The sequence below is a fragment of the Haemaphysalis longicornis genome, unplaced genomic scaffold (assembly GCF_048455015.1).
Source record: "Haemaphysalis longicornis isolate Haplotype H1 unplaced genomic scaffold, Haemaphysalis longicornis Haplotype H1 scaffold_43, whole genome shotgun sequence".
Taxonomy (NCBI): Eukaryota; Metazoa; Arthropoda; class Arachnida; order Ixodida; family Ixodidae; genus Haemaphysalis; species Haemaphysalis longicornis.
Window position 1 is genome coordinate 945,034 of NW_027526371.1, and position 17,070 is coordinate 962,103.

The 17,070-nt window shown below is 46.2% G+C and overlaps 1 long non-coding RNA gene across 1 annotated transcript; it reads right to left on the bottom strand.

Annotated features, from left to right (window-relative positions):
• Positions 1-281: 281 nt before the first annotated feature.
• On the bottom strand, positions 282-16,225 carry LOC144137650 (uncharacterized). The gene is made up of 4 exons (XR_013315699.1): positions 16,134-16,225; positions 15,160-15,276; positions 9,003-9,095; positions 282-461 (listed from the first exon to the last, which is right to left on the bottom strand). It is a non-coding gene; the product is annotated as an uncharacterized LOC144137650 (long non-coding RNA).
• Between the last annotated feature and the right edge of the window lie 845 nt (positions 16,226-17,070).

Here is a 17,070-nt window from a genome sequence, read left to right on the forward strand (position 1 = left end):
TCACGCGATGCATGCCGTTGCGATTTGATGTTCTTCGTCGAAGAATCAGGCATAAAGTTCTCATTTTCCTTCGCCTAGTTGCCCTTCTTCCATCATCACCCCTATTCGTTCCCATCACACTTCCACACCTTTAACGGACGCCTTGGGTTATTCCAACAGGGCTTCCGTGGTATTTTTGTCTAAACATGTGTTCCTCCCATTCTGTTTTCTGTACTTTGGCTCTTCAAAATATATGATTGAACACTTTATTCATTCCAACACACTGCACAAGAAATAGGACATCCGCGTTTTCAGAAATTTGGTGGGATGAACTCTGTCAAGAAGAAGTCATATCGCGTAATGTTTTGGCGTTGGCCTCAAATTCACCATTTTTAGCATTGAGGCAGATTCTCCCGGCAAAGAACTTTCCGTCCGAATTGTTTGCATGTTGTCGTGATGTTGTGCGTAGAATTGTGAATGTGCTGCAAAGAACATCAAATGGAATTCCGTGAGTCAAATTTCTCGTACACAAATATTTTAATTTGAGTTAATGTATGTTCCCCAACAATAAAGCAAGGCTCGACCTCTTTCAATTCATTGTAATTCTGCAATGTTTTTATTAGCGCCAAGTTTTCCTTTTTTTGCGTGGAACAAAATGAGCGTCCACCTGGCATTGCGTTGTATAAAGCATTCACCATGCATGGATGCGTACCTTATTTGCTTTATAAGCAGCTTTTGAAAATGTATGCATGCCTAATTCTTTATATAATCAAGTTTTTAAAACACATTTATACGAACTGGTACAAGCAATTTTTTCTACAATCTTTTTTTGCTTTAAGGTGTCGTGGGACTCCTTTCCCGGCCGCAGTAGCCAGTGCTTACGATTTCTCACATCGAGCAAAGTACGTTTAGTTTTAAGAGCGAAGCTCCTTAAGAAATTGTAATGGTTATTGTCCACAGTTAAATATACCAAGAAATGATCCAGCGCGCGCATGTGACTGCGGGCCTCGCGCCGACCGCCCAGCATTTAACAAAATCAAGAAAATGCTTAACGCTCGTGTGTGCGTTACTTGCGACGACCGCCCAACGTCCCACGTGTACGTTTGTCAAGCCAAGCATACTGACTTTGGGAGATTGGCCAAAATTAGCGAAAAGAACTGCAGTATCTATTTATTGTTGTGTTCTAAGACTGCCACGCCGCGATTTTTCTTCGATCAAAGAGCAAAGTGCTTCCATTTTTACCCCTCGAGTTCACAGCCTATTTGGAGTCCCAACGATAGCACTTCCGTTGACAATCCGATGTAGACGTTCCATTAGTGTAGAGTGCTAGGAGTAAATTTTGGCTGATTTTTATAGAGAAGTGACGAAATGTTGGCGCAGCTATCAGTTGTTGGGTGAAAAGCGATTGGTGTGATGGCATCACTCTGCTACATGGCTGGTCACCGTGCATGCGGCGAAATGTTCTAACACCGATTGCGAGAGTGCACTTAACTGTACAAGTGTGGTGCATGGTGCCATAACGTAACTTTTTGTTTTTCCCGCCCTGTCCGCATACTAATATGCAACGACATACTCTCTCACTACCTATTAGCCCGCAATCGGTTTCCTCCACCATATAAGCAACTCAGAAAAGAGGAAGATTAGTACTTGGCCAGCTCCAAACTAACAGCTACGCCTACATTGCGCTCTGGCACATAATATTCCGCACAAAATACTCACCTCAATGCGTCTTCTGCCCGCCTCAGGAGTACCATACTACATGCTGCAGGCATGCTAGCCCACACGAGATTTCCCTCCCAATCCCAACCGTACACTTTCCAAGTGGGCGGCGAAACTGACCGGGTACTACCCCTGGTCCCACCTTCGGCAGGTGAATAGGGCACGGAAGGCCGGCTACAGCCAGAGAGCCATAGAGTGAGGACAGCTCTAACTACTCCGGAATGACTGCAATGACAACGGATTGAATAAATATAGTTTTTCGTCCTCCTAGCCGTATTGGTGATGACACCTGCGCACTTCCTGTTTTTCACACATCCGAGTTACGGCCCCCATTTCCAGGTTTAGGTGGGTCCTCACTCGCTGGTGCGTCGTCCTTTTCGCTTTACAGCGATAATGCCCTTCCGTAGGTGGTCAACGACCATGGCTGATAGCGTTCGGCAAACGCCAACAGAAAATCTCCCAGTGATCTCGGTAATGCTCGCCTGTTATTACTGTCCCAAGAGTACTCAATTAAGACAAATGAAGAAATCTTTATATGGGGCAAAATTGGTGATTTGTCACGGCATAGTAAGTATATACCACATTTTCTACGGTGAGGTTTTATTCACGTTTAGAGGAACAACTTTGAGCTTGTGTCTGGTTAAATTTGTTTTTAAAAAGCAGGCAAACAATATTTATGCAGACAGTTAAGCATTCTTACGGGTGAGATCACGAAAGCTTTGCATTATATTTAGGCTTGGGACCTTTTATGTCTATGGATAGGTCTGTCACAATTATGACCACTTCGACGGCACAATATCTCCCTCAAGAGAGTGATATATGCCTGGTGTGAAATATATGAGTCGTAACGGTATTGGTGGTGGCGGCTGGTATCGATTTCAGCTTAAGTGAGCGCTTGCCTCCATGCCGGAGGTGCGCCGAGTTTGAGCACTGTTTCATGTTCTCACGTGGCTTTCTTTTGTACCGACCCCATTCCACAGCTGTCACTGCGGGAAGCTCTACACAGTTCATAGTAGTAGAGCAGTAGAGCAGTAGAGACATACCAGTCATACACAGGCGTGTCCAGAGATACAATCACCCTTCAGTTGTCATCGCCATTATTCTTTCCAGATTCCGCAGTTTTGTCCTATCTGGTACTGTGACTGAGGGGGCATGCCAATCTCCATTTCCAACAACGCGTAGACGCTACCAGGGAACACGTACATCAGTAATTTTGTTATTAACAGTCTCCTATAATCCTATGGACATCCAGCGATAGTGTTTTGCCCTCCTGTTATCATCCTTATGATCCTTTTTTTTCTTTGCGTCGTTTCTTGTTTTCTCTCTGTTACAATGACTGGACGGCTAGTCAAGACGCCCCGGGTAGTCCTGGATATTTGCTCTTGGCGTAAACGCGCTTCGAAACTGTCATGATTACCAGGCGAAAGTGCTAATTCAGAGCCCCAGTGGCGGGATAGAGTCCCTTTATTCTAAACGCCGTCGTCCTTGTTCCTTCGCGTCGCTTTCCTTTCCTCTTTTGCTTCGTTCTTCCTCATAACGGTTTCCACGTACCCACGGAGGAAGTTTGGCTTCGCGTTCTCGGCTCCTATATTAACGCGATAGCGTTATTCGGCTCATTTTTCTATTTACCCGTGGCTGCTTTCCGTCCGCTATCAGCCGTGCCCATGAAGTGTCCACGGAAATACGTCATCGCTGCCAGCCGGAAGCGACGACTGAGGCAGCAAGATTCGAGAGCTGGCCTAAATTGGTGCAAAGGAAGATTAGAAAGCAGTACAATGATACTACGGCCAGCACAAAAGAAAAGACACGCAGTTTCAGCAGGTGCTGCGCCTGCGCAGTGAAGTTAGTTCAACGCCAAATCGGTGGTAGAATACTCGACAGACACGGCCACCAGCCATGCCTGTAACTGACGCACCACATCAAAGCGTCTTTCCACGGGAAGATAGAATATTATCTCGATAATTCATGAGCCAAATCTACACCTGGGCTACGAGGCACGCCGTAGCGGAAGTTTCCCTAATGATTTCAACCAGCTGGCGATCTTTATCGTGCGCCAAAGTGTGGACACAGGTGTTTGTTTTGATTGATTGATTGATTGATTGTAGGGTTTAACACGCCGACGCAACGCAGGCGATGAGGCGCGCCGTAGTGGAGGGCTCCGGAATAATTTTGACCACCTGGGGATCTTTAACGTGCGCCGAAATCTCGTACACAGGGGGGTTTTAGTTTTCGCCTCCATCAGAAAAGCGGCCGCCGCGGCCGGGAATCGAACCCGCAACCTCGTGTTCAGCAGCACAACGCCTTAGCCACTGAGCCACCGCGGCGGGTAGGTGATTGTTTTCTGCTTCGATTAGAAAGATGTCCGCAGGAGCCTGTAATCGAACCCACGGCCTTGGGCTCAGCAGTGGGACACCTTACCGACTGGGCCACCCTGGAGTGTTTTCACCAGGACTGATGCCGGCACCAGCTTTGGGTCACCTAACCGAAACACGGGCAGAAAATCAATGCAAGTCTCTCTGAAGTCACAGGATGCATTGATTATGAGTACAAACGAACTCAAATAAAACCCAAGGGACTAATCACAAGAATTTTCAAACTACGTTACAACATCCCCCGTGGTCCTGCCTCCACTGCAAACCCCGATTGGAAAATGACGGAGGGCGCTGCGCGGCCAAGTTCAAAATCACCCTAGAATACGTACCGATATCCTCCCAAAGAACAGTCATGTAAGGGTGCTGGGTTTGGATCTAGCGTAAAGTGGCAGAACCGAACTCACAATCGCCAGAAAAGAGAAAATCTGTAGCCAGTTACCCACATTATAAAATGCCTAACCAAGAGGAGGCAGGAAAGAAAGAAAGAAGAAGCGATAGCACTCATTCAGCCACTAATCGTGACCTGGATATTGCAGAGCTTACCGTACCACAAATTTTCCCCCACCGCAGAAAATGAGAAACACCATCATCGTAATAGCATAAAGGGCAGTCCTCAACCTCGCAATTTTGACCGTGAGACGAAATGACAAACGGTGGTCCACGAAGGTAACGCAATGAGCAGCCAGAGATAGGTCTAGAAGAAGGGTAAGGCCATTAACTTGATGGAAGGAAGAAAAAGCAAAAATGGGATATAAAAATTACGCCCACCTCCCCTCGCGGGAACCCTGATATGATGCGATGCTGAGGGGGGTTCAAGCGCAAGCGGAGAGCAACCATTGACCGAAAGGCCGCCGGAGAGCGGCACACCGGTTATATGCTCAGCGCGCCCGAAGGAGATGAGACCGCGGAAGAGAGAGTACTGCACATGCGCCGGCGCCAGTGCGCCTGCCGCGGCTATGACGCAACACAATACAACACAATCAACTTTAATCCAATCCAATCCAATCCAAATCCAACCCCATCCAATCCAATCTAGTCCAATCCAATCCAAGGCAAGCCCAGCCAAGCCAATTTATTCGAATCCAATCCAATGCCCCTCACGAGAGAGGGGCATCGGAGAGGAAAGGGGGTGAGCGGCGGAGAGCGCAGCTCGCGCGGCGAGGAGAATGGGAGAGGGGCGGACGACAACAACGCTGACGACGCTGCATGGAAAAGGCGAGTGAATGACATGCAGTCGCATCTAATAATGAACCATGGCTGCGCCGAATAAGAGCGGTGAATTTTAATGGGAGAGGCCTTCGTCCTGCAGCCGACCTTAATAGGATATTAGTGATAATTGCAATGACTAGGCCCTCAAATACTGTCTTCATAACGCTCTTGAAGAAATCAGAGAAGCCACTGTCTTAGCGCCAAGTGAGTTGCTGGGAAAACGAAATCGGGACAGCCCATCATGTGAAAAACAGGTTACCGCACTGAAAAGAAACGCCTGCGCGCCTTGATAGACAGGTCACCGATCCAGTAACGCCGCGTAAAAACTCTCCTCTACCAAAAACGAGGATCCAAACCTACAGAAGAACAGGTATATGTTATAATAAAGTTCATTATAGGAATGTTTCAAACTCATAAGACCACCGTACGCAGGGACTCTGGCATATACGAAAGTACGAGGCAGCAATTCCCGTAGTTGACTACGTAGGCAATCTGTGATTGCATGACCCTTATACGTACAGGAAAAAAATAAATCGAAGTTGGAGACATCCTCTTGGCAATGCGACTAGCGAAAGTATTGAACAGGCGTAAAGGTCCAACCACATGCACGCGTAAAATGGACGCACTCGCGCAACGACGTACGCCTGCAGCGACATACGCCGCTGCCTTGACGTGGACGGACGACGCCGGAGAGGGCCAGTAACCAGATATCGCCGCAACGCGCGCATAAACCAAGCGCCGCGCCGCGTGAATGGACTACCCCAGACACAGCTTTGTGGCGACCAGTCCAACTACATTTCAACTCAAATAAAACAAATAATGCCTATTCTCACAAAAGCATGTATATTTACCCTTTAGAAAAACCTTTACAGGTTTTAAATGCGAATGCATTTCTTAGTCGGGGGTTGTCATGCTCCGTTGGCGTGTGCCTGCATTCCTCCAACGCGAGCGCACGTGAGCGCGCGCCTCGTAGTTCTGCCTTCGTCGTCGTCGTCGTCGTAAATGCGAATGCATTTCTTAAGCGCTGGACACATGTACGACTGGTACACGCGATTCGCATGCGACTGATCGTTACGATTGATCGTTAGGACCCGTTTTGGCGTCGATCGCTGGTCGGAGGAGGCTCACGACGTGCGTCTGGCAAGCCAGATGCAGTCGTGCCATCGTTGCAATCGTCGTGAGGCCACAGCCAATGAGAGCCCGCTGAGCCCCAACCCCCCGCAACCGGCGTGCGTTGCTCTGGTCGGCTCGGGTGTTGGAAACTCTAGGCTTAGCATCCTGGCGGATATTTGATTGCCGCTATCTGTGTAACTGCGAATGACAATCCGTAACACAACTTTTCACCACACTATCATCCCTTTTCTCGCATAAGCTACTTCTTTTTAGCGATCAGATTGATTCAGAAGAGCAGCGACAAGCGCGGTTGCTACCGTGGTCTGCGCCGGTTCGAGCCGCTGAGTGTGCCGAGCTGGCAGGCGCGACCGGCGTGTGCGCGGACTGTTTCCGAAGGCAGAAAACACTTCGCGATTGCCTGCTTTATCAATTTCTTGCGAACAAACGCGCGGAATCTACAAATTCAGCTCAGCGATCGTCGTAGTTGAACATCTGCGTAGCCTGTTTCGATGTTTCCGCGCAGGTATTGCCATCTCTCGACCGGTCGGCGCACCGTCCGCCGCGCGCCGCGGGGGCCGGTCAGCGTATACGCTCTTGCATCGCGGCAGATATTTGATCGCCGCTTTTAAAATAAGCCCTGATAACAATCCCAAGCACAATTTTTCACCACACTATCATCCCTTTTCTCGCATAAGCTACTTCTTTTTAGCGATCAGATTGATTCAGAAGAGCAGCGTCAAGCGGTTGCTACCGTGGTCTGCGCCGGTTCGAGCCGCTGAGTGTGCCGAGCTGGCAGACGCGGCCGGCGTGTGCGCGGACTGTTTGCGAAGGCAGAAAACGCTTCACGATTGCCTTCTTCATCCATTTCTTGTGAACAAATAAGGGGAATCTACAAATTCAGCTTAGCGATCGTCGTAGTTGACCATAGAGCAAAAACAGTGGGCGGAGCGACGCCGACGACGCATCGTACACGCGCATCGGGTCATGCGTCTCAAATTCACGTGTAAGACAAGTCGTGGCAACAGTCGTAACGATCCGTCGCATGCGAATCGCGTGTACCGATCGTACATGTGTCCAGCTCTTTAGTCGGGGGTTGTCGTGCTCCGTCGGCGTGCGCCCGCAGGTGTTATCTCTCCGCGCTCCTCCTCGCCCCTAGCAACAGCTGTGGTGCGCCTAGCAACCGGAGCAGGTGGTAGCTCGGGCGGGAGTAGCGGAGGGCAAGGGTAGAGGAGGAGCGCGCTTGGGCGTGTGAGGGCGCTCGCATCGCGGAGCTCGGGCGGAGTAGCGGAGAGTGAGTGGAGAGGAGGAGCGCGTTAGGGCGTGTGAGGGCGCTCGCATCGCGGAGCTCGGCGGGAGAGAGAGCTCGCGCGCGGGGCGGGCGTGTTGCGCGGGTCTCTCTCTCCTCTCCGCGTACCCTCTCTCCGCTCGCTGCGCTCGAAAAATGTATATAAATGCAGTGGAGCGCACGGCTCTCTCCGTTACTGCTTGCCGCAGCCCACTCATCGGTGCACCCAATGCATTCGCATTTCCGCACGATCCCCTTCGGGGAGGTAAGGGGAGTTTTTTTTTTTGTTTCTTCTGCTATATATCTTATTTTATTGTTCTCAAGCAAGCGAAGAAAATGGGCATCGGTGGAACACGTCATAGGCACGAGCAACAAAAAACATACTACCCATTTAACGGAGGAGCTGCCAATAGACACCATATGCAATAGGGGAGGGCCAAGGATTCGATGAGGAGATGAACCGAGTAAATTCCGGTGGAAAGGGAGGACGCAGCTAGCACTCAATAGACGTGGCTGGAGGTCTTGGGAAGATGCTTTCGTCCTGCAGTGGACACAGCAGCCCGACCACGGTGAAGATGATCTTGATGACGATGGTGACGAAAACAATTATCATGATGATGAAAATGATGATGATTACGTATTTTCACCAGAGTCAACCGAGTTCTTTGAGTGGTTTTGTGTGACTCGAGAATTTTTCAGGTTTATTCAAGTTAATAACATCGCGTCAATATGCGTCAAAATATTGAATATTCCTCACGCACATGCACAATGTGCGGAGTATATAGTATTACAAATAGCTAGCATTTGATTTCATGTAGTGACACTGTTCTTTCAACTACTATCCACGTACAATGTGCGGAGTGTATAGTATTACAAATAGCTAGCATTTGATTTCATGTAGTGACATCTGTTCTTTCAACTACTAACCACGTACGAGTCAACACTTTCTGTGCAAAATGTTAACATGAAATGCAGCACCAGATTTCCGCAGGATCTCAACAAGCCCAAAATTTGAATTCGGCGTTCCATGATGCCAACGTTTCCGTACGCACGAGTGATTATTCAAGCAAATCAAACAGCGTGTTTGGAGCGTTATCGGTGCTATCAATGCAAACCCACCCCGCCCTCACACTGCAAGGAAAATAAGTAATTTGTGTCGTTGCAAGCAAACGTTTTCACCTTGTATTTTATGTTCCCAGGGAATCAGACAATATCCAAATCTTCCTGTACTGTTTCGGCTACAGTTTGTTATATCACTCACGAAGTTTATGTACAATTGCAGAACTCTTCTGTATTAACTAACAAAACAAATTAAAATAACTTACCAAGCAAGAAACATTAGGCTTGTAATAATCGTATTTTCTCGTTCCATTGCCGAAGTCACAGGTGTGAGCACAGCCGATTGGAATTTCTCCTTTCTAGAAAAAATACACGACTGTAAAGGACAAGATGCTTTTCCACAATCCGGTGTGAGCCGCACACAATAAAAAAAGGAATGAGTTCTTGCTTTACCACAGCTGCTTGGATAATGATAAAGACAATAAAAGACTCTTCCAGATGTCACAACTGTATGCTACTTTTGTGTCAACAAGCCACGTTTCAGATGTTTTTACTAACTTATTACCGGTTTTTTGTCGGTTGCAACGCAGCTTCTGCCGAAATTTGTTCCAGTGGTGGATATTTTGTGGTATAACCACATTGAGGCATAGCTAAGACACTTTTCAGAAAAACGTAACTGGTCAACACCGCAAAGTTTAATACAATTAGCCTAAGTATCCATATTTTGTAATTTACGTAAAAATGGTAGTCAGTTATTCCCTCTTGCGGTATCATCCCCTCAAGTATGACAAGTTGACTACTCTTTACTGAAGGTGCGGGAGGATACATTTACCGACTGACAGTTCATCCTGTGAAGTATATTTGGTTTGTTTCACACTTTATGGAGAAGTATCGGATGTTATTGCCAGAGTTATGAATAAAAAGACAAGAAGTATTACACAAACGACAGCCTCGCATCTAAAAACTAATAAAGATCAACGAACATCATTTTTTTCGCACTGGCAATACGCACTTGTCTTCATCAGATACGAACCATATAAAAAACGGTCTTCGGTGGGGCATATCAGTTTTAAAAAACTAGCAGGAAGAGGATTCAGAATAAATACAGAAGCGGTTAAGGGATAAGAAGCATACAGTAAGCGGGCACAAGCGGATGTAGCGTTGACATGAAGGCACATAATAATATTTTGGGTACATTGATTCGCGTGATTTACATATTGAGTAGCAACGATCCTGTTGCTTCAGAAGTACTCAATTCTTTTTATTGTCACAAAATAGGGTAGGTAAAAAGCCCAAATATTCCGGGGAAATTTTTCACCAATCAGCCCTCCGACGTTTGATCATCAGCGTTTTCTTACGCGCCCACTTCTGCCTAAAATGCGAACAAACTCTTCATATCCTACAGATTTGGTAACACGGCGGAAAAAATACTATGGAACTAGACATTCATTGTTCAAACGTAATTTGATATAAGAAAGCAAAGTAATTGCAGTAAGATTTGCTAAAATACTGGGAATTTGCTGACTAATTGCTATGGAGAAGTCACAGGCTTGTGGCTTTCCAAAAACTGCCCCTGTCAACAACAGAGGCCATTTATGTATGTCGAGTGCTGCCCTTCAATGTGTAACGTCTTTTTCAAAAGACCAGCTTTTGTCTGACATACAGGCTTTACATCTCCAAGCTGTACAAGCGCATAATCACATTGTAATTCAGTCGATTCCATCCCATTGTGGGATAACTGGCAACGTGAAAGCGGACATTGCTGCATTCATTGGGCATAAACATCGTGCACCGGCAATATTCATACCATTCTCCAGCAAAGATTCGTCTTTTTTTGCATCCAGCGTGGCATGCAACATGCAGCGTGCAGCCTGGGTTGACGTATCACGTAATTACGCGGCGCAAGCTTCCATCTACACCTATTGCAAATTCAAAATGCCACCAGGACTCTCCAAGCGGGTAGAGGCAATTCTACATCACATGAGGTTGAATGTCGCATGAACGGGCAACTTCCTCTTTAAGATAAAACAAGCTACGTCGCCACTCTGCCCACACTGTGATGTGCGATAAACCCTATAGCAGCTCTTCTGTGAATGTGCTCGGTTCAGTGCTCAAAGAGTGTCCGCCGCACTGTCTTTGGGACTGCCGCTTTTTGTGGACATTCACTTAAACGACATCTTAGGACCATGGACGTCTCCCAAACGTGCTTTACGGGCTACAAAAGCTCTGACAGAGTACCTGCAACACACAGGACGTCGCTGTGAATAACTCGTCATTTCTGTGGGCTTCATGTTCTTGAGCATTATCGCCATCATCTTCATCATGTCATCAACTGGCGTAGCAAGTTAGGTATTTTAGCCCAACTAACATCGGCAGACTTCATTAAAGATCGTTCTCTCTCTCCCTCTCTCAACGTGATCGATAGAAGAGTTGGAGTACTTTTGAGAAACTCCTCTTATTTGGCTTCCAAGACAAAGCGCCCGATGCCGAATTCACAAAGTTCATTAAGAATATATTTAACAGCTTACGGCTCGGTTTTCATAAAGTCAACGTTCAAATCCCAAATTATACACTAGTCTCCTTAGCTGAATGTTCTTGTTTATACGCCACGAAGCCTTTGTTTGAACCCAAGCACCTTCCTATGCGAACGACAAACTACCAGTAAATGAACTAAACATTACCTTTAGTAAAGCTGCTAAGAAAGCAATAATGGTTTCTTAGCAGACACAGCGATACTAAGTAAAAAGTTGCAGCATAGTCTACTTCGCATCCTGCTAGCCTCTGGAATAGCTAGGGGAATATCTTGAGCATAAACATTCCTTTCTTTTGACAACCCCTAGTGTGGATGCTTGGTTCGCTGCCATTGACTTTGCTTTGGTGATGCTACGTCTTCATCCACAACGTCAGACAGTCGCAACGATCGGTCACCATGTTGTACATAAACGAAATAAAGTCGGCAAATGCATGCTTTTCGCTTGAAATGGTGTGAAGGTCCCTAAGTGTAAATACGAAATTGTAATCTGGGCAGGGACAAAATAGTCAAGCATATTTGACCATTGCAGCTCGGAAGTCATTGTGTCTAAGCACGAATAAAATAATGGCTTTGTCGTCCCTATGCTTACAAAATTTGGCAAAATCTCAACTGATACGCATTCTTCGTTATGGTCAAATACATATACGTACGCTACCATGTGCTTGGTTGGACTGGATAAGTGTTGCGTCGCAAGTAATAGTATTGCGAAAGGTTTTTGGACACTAAGAGAAACCAATCTCAAAAAAAGCACTTCCATCAGATACAGAAACGGTCAAAGCATCCTTACTTCTGTTAAAGAAAGCTCTGAGGATGTAAACGCGCTAGCGCACGTCCTCTGAACTCCAATATTTATGCTTTGCAGCATACGTGTTTCTGCAATAGAACCTACCAGACAAATAGAATACGTTCTTTGGACTCGCCTGTGTGTGTGGGTTCACATATCATGTCATCTCAGTGTTTTGGGTATTGAGAATACCGCTAAATTAAGTTGCGGATTTTACTAAATTTGGAGCGTAGTTAGAGCAAACCACAATAAGCAGAACACTCCCCATCATAAGGTCAACTCCATAAAATATCCTTCGGTTTCCATGAAACAAAAAACTCTGAAAACAGTCAGCCTTACTCATAACTAATAAAATTGCCGATATGAGCTTCCGTCGCTGTACTAAGAGGGGCGGCTGTTGTTGGCTGAGGGCGTGTATACGGCCCCACGTTTGCATGATCGTGCAGTGTACCGTTTCTCTGTGATTTCGAAAGAGCCGATATGAGGTGGCGCCATGTAACATGAAAACCACTCGGGATGCTTTCACTTTTTTAACTACCCGACGAGAAAGCGTAAGAAGCCGCCTCACGAGGTTTGTTTGCCCAACTACTAGCCGGCGTGATGTGGTGCAAGTGATGGCCTTTGTCCCTTGGGCAACGACGTCATTTGTGTCACCGAGCCGTTACCTGAGTGAGATGGAGAAGTTCAGTGCGAGTATTCTTTGTTTGTTTCAGCAATTTTCTACTACTCTCCTTAAACAGTATGTGAGAGGGAAAAATGAAATGTACCTGAACGACTTGATTTAAACCTGCGCACCAAGGTTGGTGCATACAGGAGCGCAAGGCTTGTTTACAGAGACCCCTATTACATTCATATTGTAGAAAGTGGCTTCTTCTTCTTACTTGGCATTAATGTTTGCCCCGATTCAACGCCAACCCAGTTCCTCGTCCGCCACGCACTAGCTATACTAACAGGTGTAACAGGTTTTCGCTGGAAAGGTAAATGCGGAACAGACAATAGAGTGAATGATGCTACTTAAACTGATTTTATTCCGTAGCCTTACCTTAGAATACATACAGAGAGACGAGCACAGGCAGTATGCATTGCTTGGTGTGCAATTTAAAAAGTCAGTCCCACGCATAAAACTCTCAGATATCTATAACAAAAATTTTAACTCTGAGGCAAGTAATGCCATCGACGTATCACAGACACATCCTTTGCCACGTTTCTTAATGTAGAACCAGCTTATTGCGCGTGTACCGGTGTTCCACTTCCCTGTTGTGGCCTCGCCGTAGGTACACCGGTGTTGACATCGCTTCGTAAAGCTCAGTTCTGAGTAGTCGTCAAAACACCCATTAGATGACCCATCTCCTTGGTAGCACGACATTCAGGCTGCCCATTCAGTACAGGAAGATCTATTAGGGGCGAAGCTCCTCTTGCTCGGGCCCTGTCTCATCCCTCGTAGCGCTGTGTACATACCGCTGATGGTGATTGTGGCAGGATTCCCCTGGAGAATGGCCAACCAAAGATTGGACGAAGAGGGCATAACGTTCAACGCGTTCGTTGCTACCCAACAATGAGGAGAGGAAGAAGAGGTTGTCGTTCATCGTCTGCGAGCTCAAGACACGTACCGGGGATACGCGACAAAAGGCGCTCTGCAGAAGGCGACGGCCAAGGTGGCTAAAATGTCACACATCAAATTTGCCAACTTACCCATGGAGATTCTCATCGTCCCAAACAAGCCTTACATGATCACTACAAACATCGACGTCGTCGACGGGCTTGTCAACTGAGCGGTGGGAATTCTCAAGCTTTGCGAGCGAGGAGTGGTGGTCTTGACGCGACAGCGCCCAGTTAAGATCCCACGACTCTCTGGCCACGACGGGAGGAGGATAAGGACGAGAAACACTTTATTTGCAAACTGGGTCTAGGGGAGAGGGGTGGCGGAGGATGCGATCTTTTCCGCGACATGGGTGGCCCGGTTGGTTAGTGCCAACTGCACTTCCGGGGGAGGTACGTCGCGCCCTTCCCACTGCACTACAAACAGAGACGCCAGCATGGCTACGAACGCGCCTTATGTCCTTCACTCATTTAGATGGTGCGCACCGTCAAGAAGACCTGTAACAACGTGTCGACTGCCCCTCACGCGGCGGCGCCCTGTTTCGCTCCCACGACTCTCTGGCCGCGACGGCAGGTACGTGGCGCTCTTCCCACTGCGCTACTAACGGAGAAGCGAGCATGGCTACGAACGCGCATTATGTCCTTCACTCATTGAGATTGTGCGCGCCGTCAAGAAGACCTATAACAACGTGTCGACTGCCCCTCACGCGGCGGCGCCCTGTTTCGCTCCCACGACTCTCTGGCCGCGACGGCAGGTACGTGGCGCTCTTCCCACTGCGCTACTAACGGAGAAGCGAGCATGGCTACGAACGCGCATTATGTCCTTCACTCACTGAGATTGTGCGCGCCGTCAAGAAGACCTACAACAACGTGTGGAGTCTTTATATGATGTGTGGGCGAATGCTTCACGGTTTTACCGATAAGCATTTGCACTTCGCCCCTCTCATCATCATTCACGTCGTGGAGATGGCGGGATTTTTTTAGTGAAGCTTTCACTAAGCTGTTGATAATTGTGTGACCTAAAGCAACGAATAACTGGCGAATTTCTCGATTCCTCACAGTAAGATTGGCCCGTTTTCACACTTTAGGCTTAGCTTTGGGTCGTCTGGCTTCAGATACGATCTTTAAACAAGTATTTGCTGTATTTGTACCTACGTATATAGCACGCACAACTTCACACCTTAAAATTATCAGCTTCACGCATTTTTAGTGCGCAAACGTGTATCAAAATGCAATAGAAGAAGAACAAACTCTCACCTAAACGTCTCTCCAAAAGCGTAAGCAACTATGTACAAAAAGACATAAGTAGCGCCCTTTTTGCGTATTCGCTAAGAAGTAGGGCGCTTAAAAACTTTCATAAGAGAGATCTATGGTACTTAAGGTGGCCCAACGGCAGGTCCTTGTCTTGTTTCCCTTAGAAATGCCGTCCTTACGCCGCTAAGAGTAGGCGACGTCACCAAATTCTTTGTTGCGAAGGTATACAACAATGAACAAAATGGCAGCTTACTTTAGGATCCCGCTTCATGTGTCCACAACCGAAGGGGGGCGCGGTGTATACGCAGGCACCACCTTGGCATTTTCCAGCCTTACTCGTGAGTTCCCCATCATATCCTTCCACAGTCACCTGCACAAATGTGTTTTGAAGCCTTCATGCCAAATTACCCTTTTAAGCAAAAATAAAAATGTCCAAGCCAAGCCTTAAACAACCACTTGGTATTATTGCCCAGTTACTGAGTTTTTTCTTTTGTTCCGCGAAGCTGAATCCAAAACAAAACCACAAATTCACATTTTAGCAAATGAGAATTGACCAATAGGAAGCGTTTATATCTCCCTTTAACTTCAGGGAACGGAAAAAACACAGTAGTACATGTCTTTCACCCATCTACTCATCTTAAAAGGTGCATCGCCCATAGAAAGAAATGTGTCTTTGCCGGTCGAAATCTAAATCAATTGCTTTCACTGACGTAGAACCTAAAGCGAGCTCCGGAACGAATGAGACGCTTTCGAAGTAAAGGATGATCAATAGTTTTCAACCTCGGAAAAAGCAGAGAGATTGCGAGGTCTCGTAAACGGTGATACGCCTCTAACACGGTTTGATACTTGGCATGTGTAAGATAGAAAGCCAAATCAACCTAGTGTTACATCCATTAAGCACCAAGGGAATAAACCTTTGACGGATCAAAAAAATAGACGCAATACCTTAAGTGCGCATTCAATATGCTTGGTTATATCATGCGAAAACCATAAATGTTTGTGAAACCGCCGGGAGATGGGGTATATAGCTTCGCGTTAATAGGCCGGATTTCAGCCTAGAATACGCATCAAGGAAGAAGTTTAAAGCATTGCTTTTTTTCTGTTTTTGTATTGGTAATAGGTTCCGTTCTGGAAGCGTTAAAAGCAGACGAACTTGAACAATATTGCTTCAAAGCTGCACGAGCCAACAGTAGAACACAATACAAACAAATAAAAAAAAACACTTACAAGACATGAAGTGCCGTTTTGTGCCGTCCATTTAACTCCGGATTGTTCTGTACAGTTGCAGTAATTAACGACTCCGCTAACTTCGACTATCTGAAATGCAGAAACATGCTCTTGCAAATACTCTAAATGTTTTATAACAGCATCGTTGAAACGTTTACTTTCCCAAGAATATCAATAAGAAATTCACAGGTATTTTTTCTTGCACCCATCAAAGCCTTGGGACTCTGCAAACCTAAATAAATTCCTTCACTTTTTACGGTTATATTTTATTCTTGCAGATTTGTGCACTTAAGGTTAGATACATAATGCTACGCGAAAATTCGCGCGCCTTTAATGTATCATCGGCAACAAAATACGCACATGCGATTATACGAGAATAATATTTCAGCAGATATTTGAGAACAATCTTGAGAACAGAACATTCTTTCGATGCATACTGGCCCAGTTAAGATTTTGCTCTGATCTTTGGATAGAAGTAAAACGTTTTCCGTTATTTTAATTTCTAATGTGTAAACCTAAGCTAAACTTAGACTGAATATGCTGATTTTATTGAGGTAACGGCTACTCCAGCAAAATTTATTATAATATGTGTTGTGTGCTTTTTTGGTATTTTATGTTCATATTGGTGAAATATGAATTAGTATCTGTCTTAAGAAATACAATTTACTCAATATGTCACACATTCAGCAATTGCAAGTGTGCAAGCAAGAGTAGATGACTATAACCAGCGTACCTACGGCAGCGTTGCTGCTTCGGCACAAAACGCAAGACAGTTCGGTGCCGCATCTTCAGCACTGACGGGAGACATAAGAAATAGGGGCTGCTTATAGGCATTATTGATTGATTTGGGACCGAGGTAAAAAAGACGTGATGTCATGTAATGCAATGTAAAAGATGTGGTTGATCCCTTTTTTATATGAACAGTTAAAACACGGAA